This window comes from Takifugu flavidus, chromosome 3, assembly GCF_003711565.1.
Source record: "Takifugu flavidus isolate HTHZ2018 chromosome 3, ASM371156v2, whole genome shotgun sequence".
NCBI lineage: Eukaryota > Metazoa > Chordata > Actinopteri > Tetraodontiformes > Tetraodontidae > Takifugu > Takifugu flavidus.
The window spans coordinates 2,196,120-2,213,776 of NC_079522.1; the positions used below are offsets into that span (position 1 = coordinate 2,196,120).

Below are 17,657 nucleotides of genomic sequence, written 5' to 3' on the forward strand. Positions count from 1 at the left end.
GCTAACTTATGATTCCGTCTTAATGCACCTCCTGGGGCGGTTCGGGGGGGATTTGAACTGGTCTGTCTTCCTGCCTTCTGATGATATTTCCTTCATCTCAGGCCGTCAGGTGTGAGGTTCCGTCACGGCCGACGTTCCGCGCGGCTCAAGAGTTAGCATCCGGTAGCGAGCACTGTCAACGGAGTCACATCCAGCCGAGTCCCGGCGAGCCGTTTCTCAGCTGGAGGGAAAGCGTAATTGTTTTGTCGGTGGTTATTGTCATTGAGCGGGAAGAAAGGGCGGCGTAGTTATCCAGGCGCCACGCTGGGATGCGATTCCGGGGGATCATCAATAGCGCGCGTCTGGGAGAGAACCTATTGGTCGTACTGTCCGTCACGCTGCACCGACAGCCTCAACCCGGCGGGGGGGAAATTAGCACTTCATTTTCACGTAACCCTCCGCGGCTGGGCGCCGGGATTGTTTCCCAGAGGAGCACGTGCGCGGCTCTCACGTGTCGGAGCGGCTGTATCGGAAAAGTGTCACGTTGGCTATCGATTTCAGACACGCCTCCGTCAAAACCGTCCAAGGGCACGTGCTCAACTATTAACGTGGCCCTGATGGGGGGGGTGACGACTGGTGGGGGGTGGGGGTCACGAGGACAGAGTGTCTGGGAGACGGGGCGGCCCGTGAGGGCAGAATTCGCCGCCTGTTGTTCACCGATTGGGAGTTTAAGAGGGTGGGAGAAGGAGACGGTGGAGGGAGGCAACATGAGCGTCAACACTTCATTAGCAACAATCCGGAGCAACCTGGCGAGGCAACAGTTTTATTCTCGGATCTGCGAAGTCGTGTCTCATCTTGCAGGTGTCGTTCGCAGTCTGTCCTCAACCTTTAAAGTTCAGAGGAAGAATCCCGACAGGAGCAGCTCATCCGGGCCCAGTTTTGCTCCCAGCACACAAAAAGAAGAGCCTCCGGTAGCAATTATCCGCTCGCCGCGGCGTGATTTTACCCACAGAATCCCACGTTTCACCCTCTGCTGGTGCTTCGGCCGCTTAGAAGCTCCTCGTCCTTTCATATATTCACGTCAGTCACTCAGACGGATTCAGTTTCCGCGCTTCAGCTCCGCGAGTCGATCCTTCACCGCAACGGCTCAAAAATCAAAAGGAAAATGAATAAATCATCACGTCAACGAACGCCCTCGCCGGCGCCCGCCTGCTCCAAGGACCAAAGCTGTAGCGTAGCATGAATGTGATGTCCTGGCCGCTTTCATGCGGGCAAGTCCTCGCCGCCACATCGCCCCCCCCCCGCGCTAACGTTAGCTAGCCGCGGATAGGTTTCCTAGCGGTCACGTGTTGATGGATCTGAAGATGTTAAAAAGAGTTAAACCTTCGGCGTAAAGACCTGAAAGATGAACGCCGCCGCAGCGCCGGTCGCATTTGTTACGAGTCAAACCACCCGCGGGCCAACCGGCGCCGCTTAGCTCCTCCACCCGCGCGGACCGTTCGGTTTATCATCCGCCATCTTGACAAGTCGTCCCCGTCCCTGCGTGTAGGTGTCCTCGCCGAACGCTCGTCCCCTCCTTCTGGGACGAGGACGTCGCGGGAAAGAGAAACAGAGGATGGAGAGGCGGTTCCAGGGATATTTTTCTTCCCCTGATCCCTGTCTGATAAGTGTGTTTGCTCTCCTGTGTTTGGAGCTGCACTTAATCAAGCGGAGGCGGAACGCCGGGACAGGAAAACGGAGGGTCTCCCGATAAAAAGGTCCACTTTTATCCAACTAGAGGAGCCTCCAAACGAGACATAACGAGGATAATAACCGATGAGTTTGTGGCTATTTTTGCTCGGATTCCAGTTGCTGATGAAATGGTTGTGTCCTAGCCTTCATTATGCTATTGTGTTAGCATTCATTATGCGACTGAGCACCACATTTCTGAACGAATCATCAGATCCAGGATCCACTCTCCTCACATTAGGGACACATCAAATAGGACGTAGCGTTTATACGCCCGTAAAATAACGCTAATGATCCTGATTGAGGCGCGGAGCCGATAATAAATTAGCATTTCAAAGCCTCTCCGCGGTGACGTTACACCTATAATCGCCTCTCTGGCAAACACAAATACTCTGTATTTTTAGCCGCTTGCGTTCTGTCGTCCCCGCTGGCAGCTTCCCCGGGGAAATATCCGTTCCCGGCGCTGACATCCATGTTGTGTTCTCTATAGATCAAATGGAACCTGGACCAGAATTGCCAAGGCCCCGTGGGTCCGTGGTGCCAGACAGATGAACCGTCTCTGCTAATGCCTGCTGGAAACAATGAGTGAGACCTGAAGAGCTTTCATTTAGACCTCCAGGATGTGACACGTTCTCCCAACGCAGGAGGTTCCGTGTTCCGTCCGGCCCACCTAGAAGCTTCAGTTAAAGAGAGAAATAGCGAAACTCACCAGATCCGACTTGGCAGAGGGGCGAAGTCCTGGCCTGGGTTCTGTGGGAAAGTTTGTTTTTTCCTCCACTTTTTCACAGCGCCGCTGTTGTTTTTGTGTCTTTTGCTCCCCGAATCAGAGATCAGCACATTTTTGTTTAATGTGGAAATTAACTTTCATCCCGTCACGCTAAATTTAACACGGCGCAAATCGGCCTTTTTATCCACGCCCCCCGTGACGGGGAAAAAAAAAACACAAACAGAAAACATCGGATTAGAAGCGGAGGCTAGGCTACGTGAAGAGAAGTGAGAGGAATAAAACGCACATTTTGTGCAGAAAAGTCTGTGTAAAAGGAGCCTCTTTTGATTCGGGCCCAGTTTAACAGCGTAATTTGTGCGTTTGCTCACGGTGATGAGATGCTAACGACGCTGAGTGGCGCCCCCGAGTGGTTAATTAGGCTTCTGCGGGTACAAAGTGGGCGATGCCGTTGCAACAGCGGCACAAAAGCTGAGGAATGAAAGGATGCAGAAGGCGTCGCCCATGACATTTCACCACACATTTGTCGTCCGACGCAGGAATAAAGCCGCCTGAATCAATATTCACTGGGACAAACTGTCAGCGTGCCCTTAATAAACATGATAACAAGCTGTGTTTGGATAAGTACACCTTTATTATTCATATGTTTCATTTGAAGGAGCCTCCTCATTAATCTGGGCTAATTACTGCCCCAACACTTTGCTAGCTCGGATGGCGGAAACATGCTTTGGAGAGAGAAACAGACGGTAAAAAAACAAGCAGAGAGGGAGCAAATTAAAGCAGCCTGTCCCAGATAACAGACACGTGCACACTCCAGCTAAAAGATGCTAAAGCTCTTTATTTGACTACACAGAAGACCTTTTTTCCTCTAGTATCAGGTCCTGGACCTGGCGAAAACGGATGTCAAGGGTTTTCACCACATGACTGGCAACAACCTAAAGAGGCAAACACCAAAGCTAGCATAACTTAACCACGATTATGCTCGATCACCGCGAATAAGCTTGGAAAAGTAGCGTGAAATTATGAAATTTATGGCATCTTTCTTGGCGAAACCGTTTCTGGGGGAGATGATATGGTCTCGAACGTGAGTTAAATACCCTAAAGTCGCGGTTGAGACCTGCTGCCGGACCGATGCTAGCACTTTTAAAGCTAGCCAGAGAGTGAAATCAGGCCTTTCCTGCATTAACGATTCATATTTGTGCGTTCTTACACAACCCAGCAACACATGCATCATGTTATAGCACTAATTACAGTTCTGAAGCTTGTAGAAAATTGTCATTTCCATATCAAACTAGCATCTGAGAGGCAGAGCGAGCATAATTAGCTCCCATAATGAGATCTGCGTGTGAGTCCTGGTTGGACTGGACTCGTGCGCCGCCCCAAGCCTGCGTGAAGGTTCTCACCCCTGAATTTGACACTTGTGTGCGAATTTGCTCCTCATAAACAGGCTGCCTGCTTTCATTTCCATAGCGCCGGGCTTTATTCTTCTGGTTCTGCAGCATGACACTTCTGGGTTGTGTCCCAGTAGAGAAGCTCCAGGAAACTGGGTCGAATGTTAAATCGGCTGTTGAATCAAGAACAGAGTGGGAAAACCTCAAAAGGAGGCTCGACGTTCCAGAAAATAGGTAAGGGTGAGGGCACAGCTGCTCCCAACGGGGAACGTTGGCTCTGCTGGTCGGATATCTCGCCATCGGCACCATGTTAGCGTAAACAACGCGGACCCTTCCGTCTCCCGCGTGCGGAGCCATTCGCCTGTGGAGTTCCGTCTTTCCGAGGGCGGCGCCGAATGAACTTGATGTTAAAATTCAAATATATGTGCACATCATTTCAGAGCGCTCGGTGTGATGTAGCACCTTTGAGGCACCATCGTGACGCCGTCGCAATGTAAATTGGTCCCTGATGAGGCGCCGCCGTCGCCTGCTGGCGCACGTACGCTCTGTTCTCCGCTTCGCCGCTGAAGGATTCCAGACACGCCGTTTTTAAGGCGTCGCACAAAAAGCATTTTAGAGCGTTGTTCCAGCTCAGTGGGGGGCGTGGCTTTGACCATAGGTACAGTCCCTCAGGCGGGTTGGACGAGGAGCGACGTGGCTCCAATCGGGTTCCACCTCGAGGTGACCGCAGCCGGATCAAAGGCAGCAGATAGTGCGTTAGCAATGCTAATGTGGGTGATTTGCTTCTCCCAATCAGCTTGTGAATCCACTCATCTCGGTCATCCTCGGGCTCAGCGTGAAGCTAGTCTAGCTAGCAGCTGAGCAGCATCCAGAAGATCCAGAGCTGCAGTGGGAGAGACAAATAGGAGCGCTGGGTCATTCCAGAGCACAGATTCGGTATTCCTTGTCTAAACAGAGCTAACTGCCGTCGCTCTCCTGCAGATGTAGGAATCGTTGTAAAGACGTCGTATCAATCAGGAGTCTTATTGGCCGTCCTTGGCTGGGAGGCAGCAGAGCGGCACCCATCTACAACGATCTGTTGTAAGAGTTAGAAAAAACCAATCAGGGTCAGAACTGGCGGGAAAATATTCCAACGGTCCCTCAAAGAGCTAATGTTCTCCAGCGCGTCCTCGTCCGACGAGAGCGATTCCTCACGGGAGGGAGACACCTGGCGTCTCCACAACAATCTGATGACGGGGAAATTCAGCCGAGGAAGCTGCTGCTGACTCGTGTTGCCGCACTTCCCCCTTCAAAGCCGACTTCCAGAGCCGAGTGGGCAAATTCTGGATTCCCTCACGATTCCCGGTGAAAATAAGGCCTAACGTTAGCCGATTTCACTTCCGAGGCGGCAGATCTTCTGACACCCCGTGTGAACAGCTGGAGGTAAACGTTTTCCGAGGCAGATGCTCGCTCGGAGAAAACACGTCTTCACTTGTCAGGCGGCGCCTTTGTGGGCTGTCCAAAGGGGCTGCGGACAAATAAACTCCGCAATTGGAAAAAGAGGCATGGAGGCTTCCAAAGACCTCTGGTTCCTGCCTCTCAGGCACCTCTGCCTGTGTCAGGAGGCCCGAGACTCCGGGCAGAACCGGAGCGAGCAGGCTGCCACCTCTAAATCACCAGCAGGGAGACAGATGGATCGCTAGCATCATTACCGCAAGTTAATGGAGTCGTACCGACGATCCCGCAAATATGCAGACTCATTGACTCCTTGTCCAAAATTGTGCTGTTGCATTGCCCATCTGCAGGCAAATCACGTGTGACCGCCTTCCCTCTGTGCCCCAAAGAAGTTGGCAAAGTTTGTTGTGGAGCGGATGAGGAAAAGAGGCCACGAGCGAGCACCCCCCCCCCCCCCATCCTTTCCCAAAAAACATCCAGAGTGGGATTATCTTGGAAAAGGCTACCAGCTGTTGTCGCCTGCCTTTAACAATTCATCAGCCTGATGGCGACTTCCCCTCCATTGTGGGGCTCGATTTCCAAAAGGTGCCGACAGACTATTTGATATTTATCGTGGAATTGGCAAGTGCCATTAACTTCTGTTGGGGAGCTGACCGGCGGCCAAGACCCCGCATTACTCACCCCCCCACAGTGTGGTCGGGCCTGGCCTATTAATTTGATTCCAGGATATGAGTAATAGCGCTGCCATGCTGCGTGAGACCACAGGGGTATTTACATTTGATTCCTTAGTCATGTAGAAAGTTGGTATAATGGAGCTGTGCGCTAACTTTCTTTGTGGGGAATTCCAGGCAGTTTGGTGCCATTCCATGAAAGGATTCCGCACCCGCATGATTTATTCTCCGTGCTTATTTTCCACGTGGATCCATGTGCTGCCCTGTGCTTGTATCGGAAAGTTTAGCTTTAGCTATTAGCCTTGTGTGCTTGTTGGCTCTAAAGGTGATGCCCTCATGCTGTCGGGATATTTTCTGTTCTCCCTGGAAATTGTTGTTCCTGATCGTGGTGCCCTGTTTCCAGGAGAGTCTCTTCATTCCCTCCGCTCACACTTGGTCAGCAGCCAAAGACAGAAGCCAAAAACGAGCAATCAGTCGTTTACGCTGAAGCTGATGGAGACAGTTAATGGCCCGACACATGGTAAGGTGAGGAGGAGGAGGATGAAGGATCTCCCTGCTAATCTGCTTAATCGGCACTTGTGTCCTCCTCCTCTCCCTCCCCCTCCTCCTGATTGACGGGGCTGCCGGGCTGGGAGGTGGCCTCTAATTGAAGGCAAATTATTTGGAGAGGGAAGTCATTCCCGGCCGCTGGTGCATAACGACGAGCAGCTCGGACACAGACCGGCTCTTTGGCCGTTAAACGCGTCCGGCTCGACACGGCAGCTCCAGATTTAAAGGAAAAAAGACTCTTCCGCCACTGCTGCTCTCGGTCCAAAAGGTCGCTAAAGGTCCAAACGTGTCGACGGGATGTCTGACGAGGCCCAAATGTCATTTCCAAGGTTCTGACGACTCAAAAACAAACGGGCTCATCTGTAGTTTTGCTTGTAGACGCTAATTTGGGCTTCAGAGTTTCCAGCTGTGGCGACTCCGCCACATGTTGGGACTTGTAACCGAATGAACAACAAAAAAAAAAGGAGAAACTGCGAACGGGAGCAGAAGGAAAAAGTCGATATCTGCAACGAAAAGCCCCTGGGAGATCTCGGAGACGATTAATAATGCCCATAATTTCCCCACCGGCCGCTATGTTGCGTGACGTTTGACAGACTGTTTTTCCACGTGGAGGGAAATCAAACAGCAGAAGCTTTCAAAGACTTTTCCTGCCTCGTTATATCGTTAGCAGCCGAGCGTTTCAGGACTCGCCGTCGTCTTCAGAGCTGTGGAAAAGCCCTTCAAAGCTTCAGATGGTCCTAATCTACCTGAAGCCTGCATGCAGATCCGATTATGACCCCAATTAAGGACCATCCATTGTCAACCGGCCGATCCAGGACGGAACGCCGAGAGGCTTTCTCACCACAGACTCATTACTGGCAAAAAAGAGTCTTTGGTGCACGTTTGTAGGGGTTAGCGGAAGATTATTCCGACGCCAAGAGAGAAACCCGAGACTTGTAATGCAGAAACTAAAAAGCAGGTATGTCAGCAAGAAAAGGGCCAATTCCAGAGAGCCCAGGTGGGAGTGATGCGGAGGAGGGGGCAGGTGCTAAGAAAAGAGATGGCGCTGGAAACTGTTAATGAATGGCCACTGGAAACTCGGGGCAGACGCTGCGTCGGAATGCTTACTCCTCGGTGATTAATGACTACGAGGATGCTGTAATAGGTACCGCCGGGACCTGAAGACACCGCCACCTTTTTATAGAATGGACCCAGAAGAGAGGAAAAAAAATGATGAAGTCCCCAGAACAGGGATAAAAAAAAAAAGGTGTGCGCGGCCCAGGGAGCCGCGCGGCACGAGCGTTTCCTCAAACCATTCGGAAAAATTAATGGCGGACAAAACTTTTCATGGCTCAGCAGCTCGGAGCTGCAGCAGATGTGGTCCGCCTTGTTTACCGACGCCATTTTGGTGATTATTATTGATGATTTAAGAGCTACGGGTCGAAGGTGAGGCGCGCTGGCTCGACCGGCGCCCCCTGCAGGGCCGAGCGTCACACTGCAGCGGATACTTATCCTTCCGTCCCGGTGATACGCGCGTGGCATCAGCGAACCGTGTCCGTTTTGCCGTTTTCAAACGTCCGCCTGGCGAGGAATCGGAAGTCTATGGAACGTGTTTGGAATTTCACACGTCCGTTGGGAAGCTGACACTTGCATGTGTGCGCCCGCGGCGTGTGCCGTAACCAATAAATTATTCAGATGTCTTTTGTTCTACACATGACCTAAACCACAGAGTAGGAGCAGAGTGCATCTTGGGTTTCCGTTGAAATCCATTTGACTTTAAAACAACTTTGACTGAACACACACGTGTGTGTGTGTGCGTGTGTGTGTGTGTCGTCACACACCACAAAAGGCCAGAGAGTAACATTAGATCTCGGCCCGTTTGTCCAAATAAGCATTCATCTTTGCGCTCCGAACGCCGCGGAATACATAAATTGACAAAATTAATCTTCCTGCGTTTGGGCAGAGCAATTCGGAAATGAATTAATCACCTCAACACATCTGCCTGGTTCACATTCCTCAAGGTTATATTCCGGCGACGGGAAAACAAGTGTGCCCGAAGAGAGGAGACGCCGCATCGGTAACTAATGAGCAGGTTTTGTTCGCCGCGTCCGTTCTCGGCGATGTTTTCAGGTTTTAGTCCGTCAATAAAGATTCCAGTCGGTCCCGGTCCGTTTCATCTCCCCGGTGCTGCCGGGTTTGGAAATGCCGTGTTCCTCTGTGATGATTATCTTCTGAAACAGGAGTCCGACAAATTGGCGCCCTATCGGCGACAGACGGCGGTTAAAGGCGGCGCCGGCGAAGAGAAGGAACGCAGATTCTGACACGGCCGCGGCGGCTCCTCGCCGCTGCGCTTCAGGTCGAGACGCCCGATAACGACGGCTCTTCTGGGTAATAATTCACCCCCGGTGCTCTCTGGAAACTTTGGGCAACTTTGGCTCCAGACCACCCGACTTCATTTGGACATAATCAGACTTACCCGGCCACATCCCAGTTTTCCCAGGTTTACTCTCCGGGACATAAAGCCGCTTTGTTCCCTTTCAACCCCGAAGGCCAACCTGTTTGCGGGATGCTTTGAAAAAGTCCCCTTTCACGCGCTCCGTACAAGGGAGCATTAAAAAGATACAGCTGACAATAATTGAAGAGGGTTCTTTATAAGAAATGAGAGTGGGGCGGTGTGATTGTCCCGGACCTGAGCCAGATAATAGCCTCGTGGTGCCAGGGATCCCTCTGGACGTGTCTCTATACCTCAAACAATAGAAGAAGAAAAAGCGCGTGGTGGCCCTGCTGATGCTGAACCCACCCAGTTCAGATTGGTGCCATTGTGCCACACGGGCAATCTTAATTGGATTTGACATCAGCGTCCAGGCCGGTGCCATCGATCCGGTCCTGAGGTTTATCGTTCCAGATCACAATTTGTGATAAGAAGTGGGAGCTTGAGCCTTCCGGACCGCGACCGATGAAAAGGTGCTGGGAACGCCACCTCCGACGCAGCTCTGACCTCGGATTTTAAAGCGGTTGAGAACGAAATCAAGGCCGCGAGTCCGGGCTGCTAAACGTCCTCAACGGCGACCTGCTCCCCGCCCCAACGTCCCGTCACACATTCTTTACGACGGAATTCAGCCGGCAGGAGAGGGAGGAGACAACTCCGGCCCTGCCGATACATCACCGGAGACGGGGACAGGTTTGATGATGAAGGCCCGACCGGGATGCGTTTAAGGAGCAGCATCAGCAACCAGTTTGCGTCCGTCGCCGTCCTGACGGATGAGCAATCAGCCGGCGACGCCGTGTGACGGACGGTGATTCAACCTCGACCGGAGCTGAAATGACGGCTCTCTCGGGGTGGGCTGGACACAAGCGGGGGCCGTTCCCATCGGCTGGAAACTCGCCGCGATCGCTTCTCCCCCGCTACACCTTATTTCTGTGTTTCTACGTCTCTTCACTGACTCAAGAAGGAATCCACAGCTAGGAATCCTGCAGCCCGGCTAACGGCAGCCGTATGCTAATGTTATTCGCTGACTCGGCAAAAGCGGCCAAGTTTGCGGCCGACAGCTAAAGCTTCCCGTCCTGTCTGAGTGCTCCTCTGCAATAATTCAATAAAGACTCGTCACGTAGGAAAATATCCAGGCCAGACTTTGACTCCCAAAGAACTTTTTTCTTCGATTGTTACTTAGATTGGAAATAGCTTTTAGCTGTTAGCCGGAGCGGCAGTTTCTGCTGACTGGCTCTGACCTGAAAATGTATCACTACACTGTACTTTGTGATCAAGAGTTTCATTTTCTATTACTCCCAGCACACACACACACACACACACACACACACACACACACACACACACACACGGATACAAATTTCCGAAATGCATGTGAAACATCTTTAGGTCAGTGGGCTCATTAATCAGAGGCTCACAAACAGCTCCCCATCTGCTGCATGAGTACAGCGCACGTACCTACGTGCACACTTGTGGTGAGCAAATGCAGACAGATGCTGTTGCGTAACAACGAATGATCCTCCCGGTCGACCTTTAAAGCGGGAGCGCTGACCCTCCGACGCACCTCAGGCGGTTTCTCGGTGGCGTGTCACAGCTCTCGACGGTCCCCACAAGTCAGCTCTTTGCTGAAGTGACTCTGTTTTCCTGGTTTCTATTAAAAGCGGCGAGCACCCCCAGGCGCCGGAGCGCTCCTCCTCCAGCTCAGCGCCACCGGGGACCTCGGTGCCCCTTGGCGGTTTTCCCTCTGCCTGACGACGGGATGAGACGATGTCAGTCGAGATAATTCCGAGGCTCTGACGCGAGGGTTTGATTTCCCAGAGACACCAGCAGTTTCCCAGCTCCCCTCCACATCCGTGTGGGCTCTTCACCGTCCGCGTGTCCGTGTTGAAAAACAATATTTGCTCTTCCTCGTTTTGATGCGCGGATAAACCGATTAGCCGCGCAGAGATAACGCCACCGCTATCGACCCCCTTCATGTTTATGCTAATTGCGACTCTATAAATCTTTACAAACGGAGTCAGCCGCGCTAGAATTAATCGGAAACTATTCCGGCGGCTTCCCTCCTCTGGCCGGTTGACATCTTTATGGATTCTGCGCGGTTCGTGATGGATTTTGTCGGCAGCCTTTGCCAAATGCTGAAAACTTTTTTTTTTTTTTCCTCTTGTGGAACTAAGTTGAACGTATCCATTTTTCATCGCTGCTGACGCCCTGCAGTTGTTTCTGGATGTGGGGGAAAAAAGGGGGGGGGGATGCATTATTCAATCAGGGAGCAGCTAAATATAAACATATTAAAATTTGAATGTTTGTCAAAGCTGATCCGTGGAGAGAACCATCCGCACAACAACCCAGTTTTAAAGTGTCTCCGGTTTCATCTTGTTACGCAGAAGGACGGAGGCAGCAAAGTTTGTCGGAAAGTCCTTAAACGAGGGTTTGCTAACGGGGGTTTGCTAACGGGGGTTAGCTAACGAGGGTTAGCGTCGATGGACCTGGGACGGGCTCAACACACAGCTGCAGGTGGAAATTCAGCAATTCTACGGCCTTTATTTGTCTTCCTGTTTTCTCTTCTGACAGAAATGTCAATGAATCTTTGGAAGAACGAGCGGTCGGCTTAAATCCGGTTAGCTTCCGAAACGCGATGAAGCAAACGAAGGCCACGAAAACAGTGAGCTATAACGCTGGCTAGGCCACACGCTACAGCGGTGGCCTCCGGTGTCGGGGTCTGAGCGGAGCGACATACATAAATCAAGCTTTCTGCCACTTCCTTTTCTTCACAAGAACACCCTCTTTAGCTGGTTGTTATAGCAACACAGAGGGGGAAAAAAAATCGGGTCACAGACGTCAGTTTTTTCTTTCTCACAGCTTCGCTTGATAAATCAAAAATCTTTCCATGTTTTTTTTTTACAGCAAAAGAACTGGACAGGAAAAATCAGCTGGCAAAAACACAATAGGAGGCTCAGTTTTTTAAAAGAAGAAGAAGAGGAAGCAACACGGCCATTAAAACGGTCCTCTCCAAATCTCAAAGGGCGGCCGCCCGCCCTGCGGGTGAGAAATAAAATGTTACACCTCTCCTCTCCAGCAGAAATGGATTTCCCCCCTCGTGACCTTGGCGTTGAGCAGCTCCTCCCGCGGTGCTGCCTCGCTCCGGCTCTCCCTCGGAGCCATTGTTAGATGGAGTAACGAGGGTGAGATTGTTGTTGTGACTGATGTCTGGAATGGAGATAAGAAAGAGTCGATGTAACGGATCGCTCATTCCACTCCGGACTCGTGTCTCCTCCTTGTTTTCGCTCTTCATTTTCCCCTTCAGTGAAGTTCCTTCCCGTTGCGCTGCTGTTCTATTTATTCCCTCACTATTTAGAGAAGCGGAGGAGGGAAAAAGATCTTTTTCCGTCTTCTGTGATGGCGTTTCCATGGCACCGGCGTTTTGGTGTTGGCATGCACGATAGAGCCGCTCGGAACACTCCGACGATCCCACTTTGGATCTGCTGCTTCTGCGTCTTTTTGAAGGATCCAGCTGAGACACTTGCGACGTTCCTTCAGAGGTCTCCGAGGAACGTCCCCACACGCTCCCGGTGACACGACCCGAAAGTCCCGGAGGAGACCCGGACAACGGTAACGGCGGCGCCACCCCGGCGCCTTCGGGGAACAAAACCCTGAAATAATGAGTTGGTATCTTCGTATGCGTCTGCGGTGCTGCCGGGTTTTACGTGGATTTGTTGGTTTAATGTGTTTTGGAGGGACTCAAGCGACAAAACTCACCGTTGTTTATGCTAAAAACCGTCATTACGCTAAACGAGCGACAGAAATGCATCAATTCCACATCAGTCACACATTCGCGGTTTCCGGAGCGCAACGATCAAGCCAACGTTCTTCACATCACGAGCGGCGACTTTGAAAACAAGCCCATTTCTCGGCGGCGTAAATAGGCAGCAGTTAAGGGCAGCGGCCGCCCTCTAATCTCCATTTCCTGGGCTGTAAATCCCAAATGGGGTTGCTGGTCTGCAGGATCCATCTCAGCCTAACAATGGGTGGGGGAGGACAAACAGGCGGACGGCCTGACGTATATGAGAGCGGGCCGAAGACAAATGAGACGGGGATGGAAGGTGGGTGAGAGCCCGTCTCACCGGATGAGACGTTTGGCTAAAGGCTCTGCTGTAATGAAAGAAGAAGAGCCGATTCTCTGTGCGTTAAAGCTAAAATCGCTCCCTTTATGCAGCTATTTAAGTTGGTGAAACATGCAATTACATCCACGTAGATAATCCAGAGCCTCCGGCCTTCGCGCCGAGTAACAGTGGCGCGACAATTAGTCACGTCGAACGATTAACTACCTTTTTTTTCCCGCCCAAATTTGCTGTGAGGGAGCAGTCTATTATTGAATTAGCTCTGTTTGAACATGCTTAATTCTGCCTGTGTGCAGCATTAAACATGACAGCCAGAGTAATACCCCCAACGTCCCCTGTCCTCCAGCAACAACCACAGTCTGTTCCAGACAATGCTAACAAACGCGTCTGCTAATAATGTTCCTCGGAGTGTCACAAGATTCCTCTATCGTGTCACCCGCTAACAGGGCCGACCTTCTGCAGGGCAGCGGCACATTTTTAAGGTCTTAAAATCTTTGTCTTAAAGTCTTAAAATCGATGTCACACATATCGCTCGCTTGGCTATAAGGATGAAGCCGAAATAGGAATATCCCAGAGTAATTCCAAACCTGATGCGACCCTCCTCATATTAACAGATTTACTCGATGCTCACGTTCCCATTGGAAGATAAAATTAGGTAATGTAAGCTAATGTTAGCTCCCGCCTTGTATTCCGTTGACAAGGACGAAATTAGCAAACCAGGTGCCTACCTGGGACATCCTGAGGGAGGTCATGTGGTTCCTTCTCCAGGAATTCCGGCAGGTAGGACGGTGTGACCGGTCCCCACAGACCTGAGGAAGAGGAAAGAGGACATTCAGTCCATTTGTCAACACTGTCCACGTTAAATCGGTAGAATTAAAGTCACACGCGCCACAGACGCGACCTCATCCAACGACGGACCATCAATATCCACCAACGGCTCAACATGTGACCAGCAGTACGCCGCGGCCAGGGCGCGTTTGCCGACACGCTAACGTCTCTACCGATTCAGCAGCAGCGAGGAAACATTTTGATACCACCCCGCCACCCGTGGCCACGCCCCTTGGTGATTAGGTGGAGGATTATCACGCACGGCCTGACGTGCTCATCTGACAGGGTCCGTGCACCCCTGGAGGAAAACGTTCCTGCGGTTAATGTCTCAAAGAGAAATAAAGTCCCCATTAAAATGGTCCCCATTATTAGCCTCATTTTATCACCTGTTACACACCGTTAGTCATTTTTATTTTTATTTCCTTCTAAATGACATGTTGTGGACTCGTATTGGACCACGAGGCAGTGCAGGGAACCAGGACCAGGCAGGAATCCGTCTTAATGATCCGCCGTCTGTAGCGGCCGGGGGGGACGCTCGTCTCCAGTGCCATCCTGCATCATGATGGACGGTGGGACGGTTGCCGGTTCCAGTCCTTTCCGACTGGTCAGTGGGGCGGTCTGAACGTGCACGTGTGCGCACGGCTGAGTGGAGCCGCTCACATCAACAGACCCGAGCAGTCGCCCGACGTGGCCTCCTCGGCGTTCCACAAAGTCCCTTAACGACCTGCCGTAGAACAATCAGATGGTTGTGGCTCATTGTTTACCGCTGATGGAACCCTGACGGTATCGAGTGGAGCCGGTCCCTCGGGTCGCCGAGCGGATCAGGAGGGTTAAGCTCTTAATTACTGGCAGGGACAGTTCGCTGCCGTTATGAGCTCTTTCAACTCAGCTGAGGAGATGATGCACAAAAGTCGGGTTGGGAAAGAAATACGGCGGCCGCCAAGGTCAACGCCAGAGTGGTTCTGTGCCCAAACGCCGGTGTAACCAGAACCAGAACCATCACAATGATAGAACCAGACGGGGATGAGCACAGCCATCGTTCAAGGTTGAGAGTCTCTCGGGGGAGCGTGAGGCGGTGTTCGCCGGCTTCCCGGCTGAAACTCCGAGGACGGCCTTCACCCATCGGTGCCCTCGTGAATCTGCCACTTACCCGTCAGCACGGAACAGCGGTGGCGGAATCAATAACCTGATTTTAAAATCCTTGAGAGGCGACGGCGGGGCGACGCGTTTACGGCATGTACGCCGGTTCTTCTGTTGCCGCTCAGCTGGTCGCACGGCCCAGCAGGAGCTAGCGTAGCTTCCTGGACGCTAATTGTGGCGTTTATACTTTCCCAAAGTTTGTACTCGAAGGCGCAGAGCCGCCGTTGAAGCGTATTTCTAGATCCTGATGTCAGCAATGAAGGGGGAAAAGAGAGGAAGTGAGGAGCTGCGGTGATCTGAGAGGGCGCCACGGAGACACCTGTCATGTTGACGCGTCTCCGTCTGCAAAGTCTGACAACAAAAAGTCAAACTCTTCCGGCAGCCGCTCCCCGCCTGCGCTGGCGCGCCCGTGTGCGTGCGAGAGCGTGCGTAGGTGTGCGCCTGCTCTTTGTAGCGCGTCTCTTTCAATTTGAAAATATCCAGAGAAGGTTCTGCCTGCAGCACAGCGAAGGGTTCAAAAGGAACTCAACCCAATTAGGAACAAAAAAGATGCATTCTCATTTGGAACCCATGAGCACGACTACAGACGCCGCTTCACAATAACATGAAAGATGATTATTCCCGTCGTCCTCAACTGACAAGACAGAAATACAAATTATATTTCATTTGTTCTGGCGGAAAAAAGTTCACCGTCGCTGCGGAATACGACAACGATCCGAGCCTGTGATTGGCGGGCGTTCCTCGGGGAGGCGGTGATGCGTCACCACCGTGATACTGGTTGTATTTGCCCGATTGAGCTGTTAATCGGGTTAGCATTAGCTGTGCTAATGGATCCCGGGCACAGGATGTTCCACCCAGTCGGGACGGTAAAGTTACTTCCTCCCCCAACAGATCGGTAACATCGCCGAGCGGCTCCGCCACCGATTCGCTGGAAGGTAAAACTTGCTATGGTAGCTTTTAGGCGAACAAAGTTGAGTGTTTGCTGTTGGTGTCATCATCCTCTTCACAGTGCGTTACAGCTAGCGTTGCATTTCCTCATGATTCACTCCCGCGCCGCTGGCCGAACCCTTGATTTGCGGCGTGGTTCAGGGCTTCCTTGCCCCGACCAATCTCGCCTGTATTGCTAAATCGATAAGCGCGCTGACGAATGTTGAGCCTGACGGATCGCGGGCGGCGAAAATCAACTCAAACGTTTGCTCGATGTCCATTTAACAACCCATTTGTGTACGCGGGAGGAGGTGGCGTGGCCGGGCTCAGGGAGGCTGCCACCATTTCAATTACAGGCCAGAAGTCCCGGGGGGGTTGGAGGAGGAGGAGGATGAGGAAGAGTTTATTTACACATCTGATGAAGCAGGGAAACGACCTTCTGTTAGCCTCTATTTGTTAGCATTGAGCTTATCCCCATAGCTTGAGGCACAAAATGGTGGTTTGGGCCAGAGGATGAACACACTGGTTGTACTGGTCTCTATAAAGCCCCCCCCCGACTGGCCTCGTGCTGACACCAGTAGGGCAGCAGCCCTCTGAGTGGATCCTTTTACCTTCCTGCAGCTCAAGTTCTCCACCTGCAAACTCTCCACAGCAGGAGGCAAAGTCACCGATGAGAAGTGTTATTTTAAAGTTCTGACTCATCCGTGGTGCGCCTGTACTCCACTGCCACCGGAGACGTGCAGCTAAAGCCTTTTTAAAGTATTAATCGTGTACTCGTGTATTCTTCTTACACGCTTCATCCCTGTACTGACTAAAAATGGAGCAGCAACGGATACATTTTTAAAAGGCCCCGCTGACAGTCAGAGGAGCCTGTTCGTGTCGCACGTTGCTTCATTTTCATCTGCAACAAGTGGGAAATAAACCAAAATGTCAATTATCTAAAGGTGAGCGTTGGAAACCCAGCGAGTCGCTCTCCTCTGGGAGGCGCAGCAGCGTTAGCCGGCATGCTAAAAGCGAGCGGATGAACGTGCCAAGGCGGGAGAAAACAGCCAAATCCTCCAGCCGAGCATGAGGAATCCACATCTCCGTGTCTACAGGGGCCTCCGAGTTCAGCGTCCTCAGAGTCGAGCGTTCCCTGAATCAGGCTGCGGGAGCAGCTTCCACTTTACAGAAAATGGGACGGGAAAAAAAAGGCGGATTTTCAGGTTTCTGACAGCAGCAGCCCCAGTTCTGGAAGAGCTCTCCGGTAAATTTGTTTCCACAGGTAGAGCACAGAGTTGGCCGAGGAAAAGTTCCCACGTGAAGGGAGCCAAGAGCTTCCCTCCTGACCACCGCGCTCTCCGGAGCAATGATGTCAGAGGTAGACCAGGAGAAAGGTGTGTCACTAGTCCTGATCTACTTCCTGTCACACGCTCCTCTGTGGTCGAGTCACGCCAACCTGATGAAGATGAGGAGGAGGAAGTGTAAGAGTGAGGGCTCGGACGCAGCTGAAATCCGGAGCAGGATAAACACGGAAGCGTGACGAAAGAGGACAAATCACTCAGGTAACCTGAGGAGACGGATCTGCCTCCACCTAAACCGCCACCTTAAACCTGCCCATCGGCGCTAATTAGATCAGGCGCTGGTCGGGTTGGGGCCTAGCTCAGAGCAAACAACGTTAGCTACGATCAAAATACGATAGATCTTCCTGAAACCTCGCCT

The 17,657-nt window shown here is 51.9% G+C and overlaps 1 long non-coding RNA gene across 1 annotated transcript in view; it reads right to left on the minus strand.

Moving 5' to 3' along the window:
* Nucleotides 1-6,766: 6,766 nt before the first annotated feature.
* LOC130522892 (uncharacterized) overlaps nt 6,767-17,657 on the minus strand; it is a 130,613-nt gene continuing 119,722 nt past the window's right edge. Inside the window, exon 3 of the long non-coding RNA XR_008949730.1 lies at nt 6,767-13,870. This is a non-coding gene — a long non-coding RNA (uncharacterized LOC130522892). The remainder of the gene's footprint in view (nt 13,871-17,657) is intronic.